The sequence below is a fragment of the Rissa tridactyla genome, chromosome 7 (genome assembly GCF_028500815.1).
Source record: "Rissa tridactyla isolate bRisTri1 chromosome 7, bRisTri1.patW.cur.20221130, whole genome shotgun sequence".
Taxonomy (NCBI): Eukaryota; Metazoa; Chordata; class Aves; order Charadriiformes; family Laridae; genus Rissa; species Rissa tridactyla.
This window is the reverse complement of record NC_071472.1, coordinates 5,912,891-5,925,880: the sequence shown is the minus strand read 5'-3', so window position 1 is coordinate 5,925,880 and position 12,990 is coordinate 5,912,891. Positions and strand designations below refer to the sequence as shown.

Below are 12,990 nucleotides of genomic sequence, written 5' to 3'. Positions count from 1 at the left end.
TAATTTTGCTGATCAAAAAAAGAGTACATTAATGAGCAACTGCATTTTTTCCTCCAGGACGATAGGAAAGGGATTGAGGAAAACAGCTTAAAGGTTGATCTGAAGATGTTTTTCAGGCCTATATGCAGGTGGATCAGGAACTAACCTGCAAATGGACAGAGAAAGGTTCTGTTACAGGGCTGGCTGAAAGTAACGGGGTATGTCCTAACAGAAAAGAGCAATCCGTATTTTCATACGTGGACAGTTTTAATCTGTCTGATCATTATTCATCAGGTTCTGCTTGGGAGTAGAATGAAAATGAATGTGAAGAGGAGTCTGCACCAGCGTCTGAGCCCTGGAGCTTCCATTCTGGAACGTCTGCCTGTGTCAAAATAGAGCTGCAATTTTGGGAGAAAAGTGGATGTGGCTGGCACTCAAACTTACTACTTACTATAATGCAACTATTCTAAAAAAAGAGAGATTTCATACAATTACCACAGGGCATTTCCTAGAATTCTGTAATCCACGCAATCCACAGGCTGACTAGAGCCTGATAAACCCTCCACTCTCTAAATCTGCCCATTTTCCAAGTGGTTTGCGGGTTATTTCTCTGCCTTTTGTGCCCTTGTGAATAGGAAGATAACACATTTGTTGGCTGTAGCTTCCATCGTTGGTTTTTGTCTCTAGTCCAGTCCTTAAATCCATCACACCTTTCCAAGAACAAGTCCCATGCGGACTGCAAACCAGGAAACTTCCCTAAAGGTACCCTAAAACGGGGCTGCACACCGAGGTGTGGAGCTGGAACCCAGGCTGATCAGGTGGTATCTGTTTATTTAACATTTCTATCTGAACAAAATCAACATATACATTTCAGTTTCTAAGCAAACATGGATCAACCACCCTTTAAAACCTATAATTTTCTTCCTCAAATATTTGTCTGATGCTGTACAGCCAGGAGCTTTTACCGCATGATGACTCTTTGACTCACAACCGGGACTTGACTTGTTTGCCCTCTTTCCATAATGGATGCAGCCAGCCAGAAGCCTAAACCTGAACAGCGGGACCCGCACACAGCCAGCGAAGGCTGCTGGAGAACAGCAACGATAAATTGGCAAGTGAGATCCATTAAGGGAAAATTAATAAATTAATAAAAACAGTCTATCTGCTCACATTTTTTACAAAAAACTCTTGCATTTCACTGATTTTAAATCATTGCAGTATCATGTGGGTGGGTTTTAACAACAGAACGGTTGCGTTGTCCTTACAGTAAGCATAACTGAAGTGCTGTGGATAGACCACTTCTGCCCCAAAACATTTCTTGTCACACATCCCAAGCCTCCTTCTTTCTGCGCTTCTTTATTTTTCACGCTGTCTCTCACAACTTCGTTGGTGTCCTCATTCCATCTGCTACGCTTTGAGCAAGGGCTTCTCTGAGGAGGCATTCTACTAATACTTTCTTCTCTTACGCAAGTCCTTACGTTCACTTTCTTGTGAATATTGGTCATTTATTTATTTATTTATTTATTTTCCCCCCTCAAAATACATGTCCACTGGCCCATGTGAGAAAAACAAAATTTTATCTCTCATTTTACGCGGCCACGCAAAGAAGCAACCTGTCACTTGCCTCAAGTTTTACACTACAACGACTTTTACCAGCTTCCCTGGAGGGAGCCTGGTGGCCAGGCGGCCAGCTGGGAGTCCTTCAAACACAGCAGACTGTCCCACAAATCCGTTGAAGAAGCACTGTTGACTGCCATACGTTTCCGACTTCAAACTAACAATCCTCTCCTCCAAATTATCCATCAGATTATTACAACAGTAATTTGCCTCCATTTGCAGGTCCAGTGAAGAGCTTTCTCACTGCCTGGGTGAGAGCCACCTTCATGCCCCAGAACATTTTTACTCTGTTGCTGATCTGCTAAACCTGCCACAAGCGGGAAAGCACAAAATACAACAACTTCAAGGCTAAGCAGATGTATCTTCTATCTTACTAGTTCTTTTGTTTTCTTCATTTTAAATAACTGATCCTGGAAAACCTTTGGAAGAGAATGGAGTCTACTTGCCTCTGGAACTGTTTGAAGTATTGAAGGACAAGCTATGGAAGACAGTGTATACATTTATGGTTTGGTCAGATCTGTAACAGGCTTCTTGCGAGCAAAGAAAAATCATGAAGCAGCGAACACTGATATTTTTAATGCTCCAGATAGGAAATTTAAAGAGATAAAAACCAGGGACCCTCATTTATTGTCTTTCCTACGTTGCTTTCAGATCAGAGTAAAAATCTGCACCCTTTGGTCTCCCTTTCTCAACGTGAATTGGTTTACAAAGTACATAGGCAGTGAAGCATGAGCATCGCTGAGCTCTCCGCTTTTATCACAGCTACAGAAACCTCAGAATTTGTCAAAGCATGGTATTTCTGCCGTAAGATTTAAAGGAAGAAGCTGCACTGAGGGAAAGCAAAGGGACAGAGCTTTATAGCTCGCAAGGAGACCCACAATTCAAGACGTGGAGCTGCAGAGCAAGGCAGGAGATTTGCTGAAATACCACGTAGCAGAAGTAGTTGTCAGTGCCTTTAGGATGATCTATTTTCTCCAAGTCCAGGAAGTACTGACAATTCATCCAGCTCTGACTTAGGTCATTTTGTTCAGTGTTTTCCTTCTTCCACAGGAGACATGAAGGGCAGCATTTTTTTTCCTCCCTGCATCCCCACGAACGAGCCTCTCTAAAGTTGTGCTCCAGCTCTACCGCAAAAGCCACCCTGCCTTCTCAAAGACACCCACGTCAATCGTGTGCTTCCCGACTTTCATATTCCTCTAACTCCCAGGTATCTAGTCCCATGGGAGAGCAGTCAATCAGGCAAAGACGCTGCTGATCTCATCTCCCCTAAAGGGAGATACCTTTGACAACGACTCAGAGGAGCTGTAAGGTTCTTGGACAAACTGCTCCCACGGGACTTCGTAGTTAATAGAATCATGGCTTCATTTATTCCTCCTGTGTTCAAGGAAGTACACTGCTTATCATAGTTCATCCAAGATGAAGGATATAAGGAACTATCGTCTCTTGAATGGCGTTTTAATGAAGGGATTAACCAATTGATCTGACAGTTCCTCCTGAGCTGACATGAGGTTCACAATTGGTTCACACCAGGTTCTCAAACGTAAATGTTTTGGCTGTTTCTGTTAACAAGAGAAGCAGTTCAGCTTGCAGTTCCTTAATACCCGGAAACGTTTTTGGCTCTTGGGGGTTGTCGAGTAATAGAGTGGATTTACGAAGATACCTCGATTAGCTTTGCCTTTGCTGAAAGGCTGAAAGAGGACTAGATTTACACCCAGCAAAATGCATTTGGAAGCCTTTATTTTTGAGACGCTTGGATGATGATAAGGCCTTTTGGCCGTAGCGGGTTCCCAATTATGCTTCCTAAGTACATTTATAATATATAAACCCTGCTCTTTTTGCAATGACAATATATGCTGGGGAGTATAGACAACATTACAGTACCCTGTAAATTAACATTTACTGATAACGTTGATAATCATCATTGATAGAGAGCTGGAGAAAGTAAAAGAAATTGGCTGACGTTTAATAGTTCAAAGTGCCAGATAATATGCTTAGGGAATAATAGCAGAGCTTCTGCTGTCAGTTCGGGATTTCACGATTCGAAACAACAAAGGATCCTTGTCAGAGCTCATCAGAGAATGACTATGAGCTACCAGTGCAACGGCGCCTGGGAAAAAGGGAAATGCATCACGGAGAGTGCTGGGATAAGTATTTCCCATGGAGAAAGTGTTGATATGAAGGCCCAGGATGTTCGTGAGTCCTTTTCGTCCAGGGTGCAGCTGTCTGTGGCTGTGTCACCCCGATGGACACCTGGAGAATCAACTCAGATTTGAGCAGGATCAGAGAACGGCCTCAGGGATTAGCAGGGGAACGGAGAGCTGCAATCCGAGGGAAGACTGCAACTTTTTGTGTTGATTAGTGCCAGGAGACGAAAACGAAGAGGAATTATGACCGCTATCTATGAATATATCAGAGGATCAACAGTGGGGAAAGAGACAATTTATGCTAAAGGGCTATTGGCAGAAGTACAAATAAGTATAAATTGCCCATTAATAAATTCTGGCTGAAAATGAGAAGGTTCTTAGCTATTACCGTAATCAGGTTCTGGAACTCCTTGTTGAATGGGAACAGCAGGGACAGAAAATACATAAATGCTTTTGACATGGATCATGATAGATTCATGAAAGACAGCATATGGAAAGGCCCCTGAAATACCAGAAACTGCGTTTGTGACCCAGGAGGTTCCTTCTATTACTATACTCCTCAAGCAAAGCACTATCTTATGCTAAAACATCATTTTACATTATGGAACTAAAATTAATCCTTTTTTCCTTGTCTCTGGAACATACCCAAAGGAAAACTTAGGGCAGCTTGTTACTGCATTAGTCTTCTAATTGTACTCCTTACATATTCTTATTTCTCTTAAATATTTGTATTCTTTTTGGCAGCTTTGTGCTTCATGAATTTACTCGATGTTATCAGTGTTATTCGTTTTTGTGATTCAATATTCATACAGTGATGTCTAGACTCCTCTTATCACACATATGCTGTAAGCCTTATTTTTCTTTTCTAGTTCATTTTCCGAGTTTTTGAAGTACAGTTCTTTTACAGATTAGACTCTTTAATGTAATCTACCCTAAGTTTTTTGTTTGCTTGTTATTGTTGATGTTATATGCGCAATATAAAGCTCTATGGTTTGCTTCTCTGACAGAAAAGGGTAGCTTGATTGATAGAACTCAGTTGCTGGATTGAAATAACGCAGCAAGTTTTTATCTTACATTTGTTGGTCATTTTATTAGTTTTGACTACCGTACCATAAAAAACAAAAACAAACAAAAAAAAACCTAGAAAGTAATCATCTTTGTCACGCACCTCGGCCTGTAACTCTCTTATGGTAGATATTCCACTGAAAAAGAGATATGGAAATCAGAGATCAGATTCAGAACCTCATGCTCCTACTAGAGGTGACCTCAGTCAAAGTTCAGCAGAGAAGCAGAAGGAGCCAAATTAAAAAAAAAAACAAATAGCAATATATGGCAGATGTGCCCCATTACACACAAATAGAGGGGGGAGAAAGGGACCAACACCTTAGGCTGGAAAAAATATTCCTGTTTGCCCTTAGACGTGGGCTGAGGTGAACATTTCCTCCACCTATTTTGTGTTTCCCATGGCCAGCGCAGGGCAAGCTGCAGCCTCTGCGTCCGGGCACCGTCCGGGTCACTGCTGCTTCCCGACTCACGGTCAGGAGCCTTGGGAAAACACAGGATTAAAGTTGTGGGGTTTTTTTCCTAGTTGCTAAAATAAAAGAAGAATTATCTAAAAGTTAGATGCATTAAAAACGGAGACATTTACAGTTGGGGTCTGCAAGCCAGGTCCAGCCGCCTGGCCCCAGAGATCCATTAGGCAGGACGGGATTTCTATATAATGCACAGACTGGGTAACAATAACCCAGAATGACAACTGGAAAACCCTGCATCCTGCACTGCCTATGGCAAGTTACAGCAAATTGTAAGTCCCGGGTATAACTGCAATCCTTTTCCTTCACAGTGCTTAGATATCTAAGCCTGGTCTGCTGGTACGTAACTCCATTTGCTTAAACTCCAGAGTGCAAAATCTTTCCCTAAGGCCAGGGCGTTACACTAATATATCCAGGACATAAGCAGAGAAATGATGCTTGAGAATGGTGCTTTGTCCTGGGTACCAGGCTGCTCCTGAATTTTCTTCCATTAAATAGTTACTGGAGAAAACATATTAACATATTGCTGTATTTCCACCCTTTGCCATTACTATAACCATCAGGCAAGAGAGTCATACTCTAGTGTTCATTCTCTGAGCCCACAAAACTCCCTTTTTCCTAACAGTACGGATTCAAGACAAGAACACCTTATATTGCGCAAGCTGTAGTGACTGGTGCATCCTATGGGGGAATGGCTGATGGGGTGTGAGGTATGAACACCCCTGAGGCTGAAGGCACACCTGGGTTATCCTGGGTCCCACCTCCTAAGTCAGTGCTATAAGGACAAAGCTGTCATGTAAAAGCTGAGCACGAGCTTTTGTCATATTAGTTCTCATTTATAAGAAAAAGCCATCTTAACTATACCATATCTGAGCTCACTCCCATCAGCAGGTGCCTCCACACTGGGAAACCTTTGGTCCATAACATCAAGTGATGCAGAAAGTTTTACTGGAGATGGGGACGGTGTCTGCTCAAGATAAGCACTGCTGAGCACGGTGGCACACAGATTGCACTTCATAAATTCTACTTGATGTATCTCAACCCTCTATTGGATCTTTCTACACATCACTGTCTATTTGTTGGCAATCAGCTGCTGAACAAGTTAATATATTATTTTAAATAGACACTAAAATGTATTTGTCTGTTTTATGATCACAAGAAAATTACACATCTTGTTTAATGCACTTGTCAGTCTGCTCAAAGCCAGAAGTGTCTTACTGTGATTACTCTTCAGTGAAAATGGGCACGTCTTGCTGAGTAAGTTCAGGCTGATTGTGATTAACAAGGTATCTTAAAAAAGACAGGTAAAAAATCCTTTTCATTTGTCATTTCTAACATAATGAAGTCAGAAAGAAGAACAAATGTTGCAGGAAGAACAAAGCTTAAATAAGCAAATCACATCTTCCAAATCCAAGCCAGTCACCGCTCCTTTTCAGATCTCAGTATATCCATCTCCAAAATACTACCTAACAGTATCTCCCTACCATGTTCCTGGATAAATTTATTTTTCAAGGATGTACTATTGAAATGTCTTCCTGCCTAAATCTTGACCTACAGTATTTGGCTGAGCTTCAAAACAATTTGTTTTATGTGGTGTTCTTCAACCATAGCATCACAAAACACTTGAAAAGATGAGATCAGCAGGTAGTAGGCATGTAGTAAAATATTAGCTTCACCGGTGGAAACGTCTCATTATTCTGACCTTTTGCTGTTTTAGTTATACCTTGGCTGCCGCACACAAGCGCGAGCATAAACTAAAGAGAAGTTCACATGGGAAAATTTAAACTGGGTAAGTGATTTCATGACTGAAGAGAGTCGTTTATCCGGTTACTAATCTGGATAAAAGACATAGATCTAAAAAATAGACATCCCTCATATGAGAAGAACACACTTGTTTATTTAAGTTTATACAAACCAGTTTCTAGCTTTAGGTATTTTCACAGTACTGAATACATACTGAAGCAGGTTCACTGAGTTACAAAGAATCACTGTTAAACCGTGTCTAATGAGATACAAAGCCTCACAATAGTGAACATGTTCATTAATAATCCAGAAGTGAAAGTTGTGACTAATAAAGTGTGTGAACGGTGATAACGACTGGCAGACAGGATAAAATACAGAGTTTTTTTTGACCGGCAGTCAACAAGAGCAGACCACCTGGGCTGCTCAGGAGTCCGGACCTCGTCATATAAAATGCATTTACAGAGTTAGCTCATCATTTCTCAGCCTTATAAGTAAATTGCGTTTCAGTGCCTGAGGAATGCTTAGAGAGAAAAATGTAACTTGGTGGCAGGGTCAGAGCAGGCTCTGGTGTGGAAAAGGTTCACTAACATTTTGGAGAGGTAAAGGATGTTAGGAAACCTCTCAAGGGGAGCTCTGGAAATCTAAATACAGTTGAGGAGTCTGTCCCTGATGGGGCAGGACCCCTCTCCTGGGCTGCCTCTTTCCTAAGACTTGTCCTTAATTAGTCAAATTCTAAAGGTATGAACCCTATTCCCCTCCCACCAAAAAAAATCTTTCTAGGATTTCCATCTGAACATAAGAAAACACTTTTTCACTGTGAGGATGGCTGAACACAGGAACAGGTTGCCCAGCGAGGTTATGGAGCCTCCATCCTCGGAAAGATTTAAAACCTGACTGGGCATGGTGCTGGGCAACTTATCTAGGTGACCCTGCTCTAAGCAGAGAGTTCATCAGCTAGATGGTCTTCAGAGGTCCCTGCCAACCTCGGGGAATCTGTGGACCCTACAGGCTGTCCCTTCCTTGCAAAGACCTGCTACCACCCCTTCATCCTGCAGCAGCCTGAAGCCTACAACAGGGAAGGGGCACAATTAAATACTCTCTGCAGAGGGCAGGTGGCAATGGGAGGAGAACAAGGTCAAGAGGGGGAGCTGGGGAAGAGCTTTCTCTTCCTCTCCCTTCTCCTGCAGGCAAGACGGTGGTGGGAAGGCAGCTTGGGCAGTATTGCTCCCTGTGGAAGCTGCTATCACCTCCCTCTTCCATGTCTCTTCTAACCCCCAACTCCCCTCCAGCAGCGAGAGCTGCCCAGAGCAGGCAGGACACAGGAGGCTGTTCATCCTTGCACAGTAAATCTCCATGTCTTCAGGCCAAGCGTACAGCATGTCACCTTTGAGACTTTTGCACTAGTCAGCTACCTACTTAGGCAATAAATAGAGCCAGCTCTTGTATCTTAATTCAGCAAAAAGCAAAGTCAGACACTAGGGAATAGGAAATGCATACTATATTCAGCAAATGAAGGAGAAAAGGGATTGAAATTCCCTAATTGACAGGCACACAAATGTAAACTCCCACATGATGCTGTCCTCTGCTATAGTACAAGTGCTGTTGTAAGACTCTGCACAGTTAACCTTCGGATATGAAAAATAGCTATGAAATTTTGTAGCAGAAACAATACACTAGCAGGACCCATACGGCATACTCATAGAGCCCTTGCATTGGTTATTTTTTAAAACCAAAAGCAATTGGAAGGTCTGGACATCACAGTGGGCTGTACGAGGCTTCCTTGTACTTTGGTGTGAAGTCAACCAAATTAAGTTCCAGAGACTTCTTTAGAAGAGGTAATACATAAGCTTTCCCTCTGATGAAACAACATCTTCCACTTCAGCTTCTTAAATATCACTTACTTTGACCGTCAAGTATTTCAATGACCTTGTTCACTCTCATATTTAAATACTGAGCCTTATTTCACATTCTGCTGATGATGGTTTTTATTATGCTCAAACACACTCCTCTTGAATCTTTGCAGCATTCATTTTTTAATAATGCTTTATACTTTTGGCTTGTTTGTAAAAAAATATACACATGTGTAAACATACCTACAGGTCAGTAATTTCAAACATTTACTGAATACATTTTAAGAAGTCATCTCAGAAGTAATAATTTTAAGCAGTTTTTTAATACAACAACCTCCAGCTGAAAACTGCTGAGTGAGTCCCAGAGTGCTCTGGAAACATTAATTAATAATTGAAGCCCCACAGTGTTCTGTTGTAATAGTTACGCACTCCATAATTAGTGTCAGTTCACCTGCGATGCCCACTCCTGTACACGATTCCACTTAGCACATCGAGCCACTGGATAACAAGGACTTCTACGTGGAAGAAGTGTGACTGTCACTGTAGTTTTATACATGTTTTCCAGCTCTATTTAATGGGAAACCAGCGCACAGTATGTCACCATCACTGTTCACTGTCTCTCTTAAAACAGGCCCTTGTAGATGACTGAAACATCTGACTTCCTCACGCAGATCTCCTCGTTCAAAACCAATTACGTCTCCAACATCCACCTACATTAAGCCATACAAAGTTCATATGAATTTGTTGTACAGCATCATATAACATAAGAATTAAGAAACATCTCCTTTGTTGAAATGTACTTCAGGACCAAAGTCATACTACGTATCTTAACACTTTTTATAGTCCAGAAAGAAATACAGATAAGAGTTTCCTATTGACTTAAGGGAAATATTTATGTTTTGAAATATTATTTATTGAGAACCCATGGAAAAGAATGAAAATCTTTTTATTAAGGCTCTAAACTAAAACTTTCTAACATCTCATCAATAAAGACTCATGACTGACACCATTGTTGCCAAAGTAATGTCCGTTGCCATTTTACACCAACCAGAGTTTTATCATAAAATAGACCAGAATATGACTATGAAGGTTTTTAACTGATGTTTTAATTACAACAAAATTATGGGATGCCCTCTACATCAGTAACCTCTCTCCCTGCTTCGTGAACCCAAAGCAGCAGCTACACAGCATCACCTCCACATGTCTCAGACCCAAGTGACCCCTGCGGTGTGGTGTAAAGAGCCGCACTTGAACTGGCCCAAGACTGATATAGATCCAGCGACCAAGGAAAGACACTAGAAAGCAGGAATCCCTCTCCTGCACTTCAATAGCCACTGATACTATGTGCTACAGCCACAGGCCCAGGTCATCACAAGGGTTCTCAGTTAACCAACCTCAGTCAATTTGCTTGTAACGAAATGCTTCCACTGAAATTCTTAATACTGTAATTTTCAGCGCTACTATCTATCTATCATGGCTGCTAGACTTGGACTTTACAGCATCAACAGGTTGCCCAGAGAAGCTGTGGCTGCCCCATCCCTGGAGGTGTTCAAGGCCAGGCTGGATGGGGCTTGGAGCAACCTGGTCTAGTGGGAGGTGTCCCTGCCCAGGGCAGGGGGTGGAACTAGATGGTCTTTAAGGTCCCTTCCAACTCTAACCATTCCGTGATTCTATGATTCATCTCTACAGACATTAACATTTCAGCTATTCAACGAGTTCAAAGAAAGTTACATTTTTGACGTTTTCTACAACTTGAGAGCCACATACGAGGTCAACATAAGTCACATGAATCTTCTTAGGTTTTGACTGGCTCACCTTTGCCCACATCATAGAAAAAACAAATTTCACAAATGCCTGTCGATTCCCCCTAGATCAGGCAAAGTTAATTGCCTGATACTCCTTGGCATCTTTTTAGCCTTTCAGCCATCGCTGATCACTTTTCTATCACCTGTGGTGCGATGCAGGCAGACAGCGGTAGACTAGTACATATATTATTTTACTGGGACACAATTTACAAAAGCATAATCTATATGGATAGCAGTGATGTGTCTTGAAGACGCGGTTATACATTTGGGCTGGGGGGCACTTAGTTTGCTTGTTCCGCTGGGTACTCAGCTTAAGAAAAAAAGATTAAATATCCATTAAGCAATACATTTTAAGAAGAATTACTTTTCCAATTATCTAACTACAGTATACTTGCTTCAAAGTGACCAAGCTTCATTAGCAAATAAACTTTGTGGAAATTAGATGCTGTGCAAGTCAGCAGCATAGGTTAGAAAAAAACCTCAGCAGAGTTGTTTTTCAAAGATAATTCAGAAATGCAGAAAATACCACTGGTCAGGATTGATAATATCCCAGGTTATTCTGCGCAGACATGCCTTTGAACAGCGGAGCCCAAGAGCTCTGGGCTCAGGTATCGCAAACATACGTCCAGTTCACGTTCTGTCATGCTCTAAATCCATCTGGATAAGAGGAGATATTCTGCTCCCGGCTCCTACATCTCTATTCTGTCTTCACAGTATATTGCTGCTTAGTCTTTCACAGTATTATGAATCAGAATTTACATATTTTAAAATGTCAAGCCTCTATTAAAAATACAATCAGTGAGACTGTTACACAGAACACAGAGTGCTGTGAAATGACGGCATTCACAAGGGCTGCCTCTCCCTAAGAGTCCCCGCTTCAGGAGAAGGTGCATGCAAGGAGCAGAGGGCCGTTAGTTGGCACTTTAATCCACTACTGCAAGAAAACGGGATGGCAGTGTTGCCAGACTGACTCTTACATGAGCAAAGCAGGACCCAAAGGGCATTTCACACAAGCTTTAATAACGTTGGGGAGTATTGTGCATGGCCACAAGTGCTCTGTGGAGTGTAGGAGCTGTCATGCGTAGAAAGCCCTGGGCCATCTGACAATGTAAAGCAAGGAAATTGTGTATTTTCATATCTTGATGTATGTCAAGTCTCCAGTCCGATGGCCCAGTCAGTTCTGTTGATAATCTCCTTTGTGCCTCAAGCAGATACAGCCTGGCAGTTCAATGCCATGCTCCCCTTACGTGGCGCACCAAGACGTCTTGGTCCTCTTCTGGAATGACAGCTTGCAGGGAGAAATGACAAGTTCAGCCTCTGTTTTTTTTCTGTTGTCTCAACTAGAGCTGGAGATATAATGGTGCAATAGAGCTGGGAAAGGTGTGGGAGTTTTAAAACATTCCAGAGAGGCCAAAAGATTATTACTTTTCTTTTCCCGATACCAGTAAAAAAAAAAAACCCTAGCATCTTTATTTACTTTGCTCAGTTCTCAGTTATGTGGAAAAACATAATTAAATCATTTTGAAATCATAAAAGGCACCTATAATAGCTTTTTCCAACGTCCAATTTCATGCCTCTTCATGGAAGTAGTACCTCAGAAATTGCTTCTCTTCATGAATACAACTTCACTTGACAGATAAAATCCTCAAAAAATTGCCGAGCAGAAACCTCAGGCTCATGAGGCAGCGCCTTCCTGGAAACTCAGCCAAGGACTTAGAATCAATTACATAAAGGGATTGAATAACAACGAATCCCAGAGAACCAAACCCGCGATCAGAAACTGGACTTTTTTTACGTGCACAACTAAACCCAGTGACGGATAAGAGAAAGGACTTCAAGCTAGAAGAGAATTAAAAACTAGTAGCAAGGAAAAATTATACTGGAGAAACAAAATTCTTATTCAATTGTTAATTTATTTTCTTTCCTGGGAGACAGACATACTTCTGAACTGTGGCAGGGGCTAGAATAAGTAGTGCATTTTTTCACAAGCAGCATTTACAGTGTCTGCCAGTTAAAGAGGCTGAACGTTTAAATTTTTCTCTGCAGCAAGCAGGGCTGGATGGCAAGTTGGCTTCTGAAGTGTGTTTGCCCAATTGGAGGTGCACAATTCGTGACAAATTCCACTTAAGAGTTGTATATTGCTGCCAGTGTCTGCGAAGACAATTGCCAATTCTCAAAATGCTCTTGCAAGTGGTTTTCTTAGCAGCTCCTTATCGGAGTGTTACAAATCTGAGTCTTGTCTCCTAGGTGTATGTTAGCGTGCGTAAACGCAGACGTTCAGAGAAGCCAGAAAATATGAACCCATGGAACCCAAAGCCTA

General features: G+C 41.8%; 1 protein-coding gene across 1 annotated transcript in view; it reads right to left on the bottom strand.

Annotated features, from left to right (window-relative positions):
* The window catches only part of LRP1B (LDL receptor related protein 1B), a 749,025-nt gene that overhangs the window by 373,328 nt on the left and 362,707 nt on the right, over nucleotides 1-12,990 (bottom strand). The window lies entirely within an intron of this gene.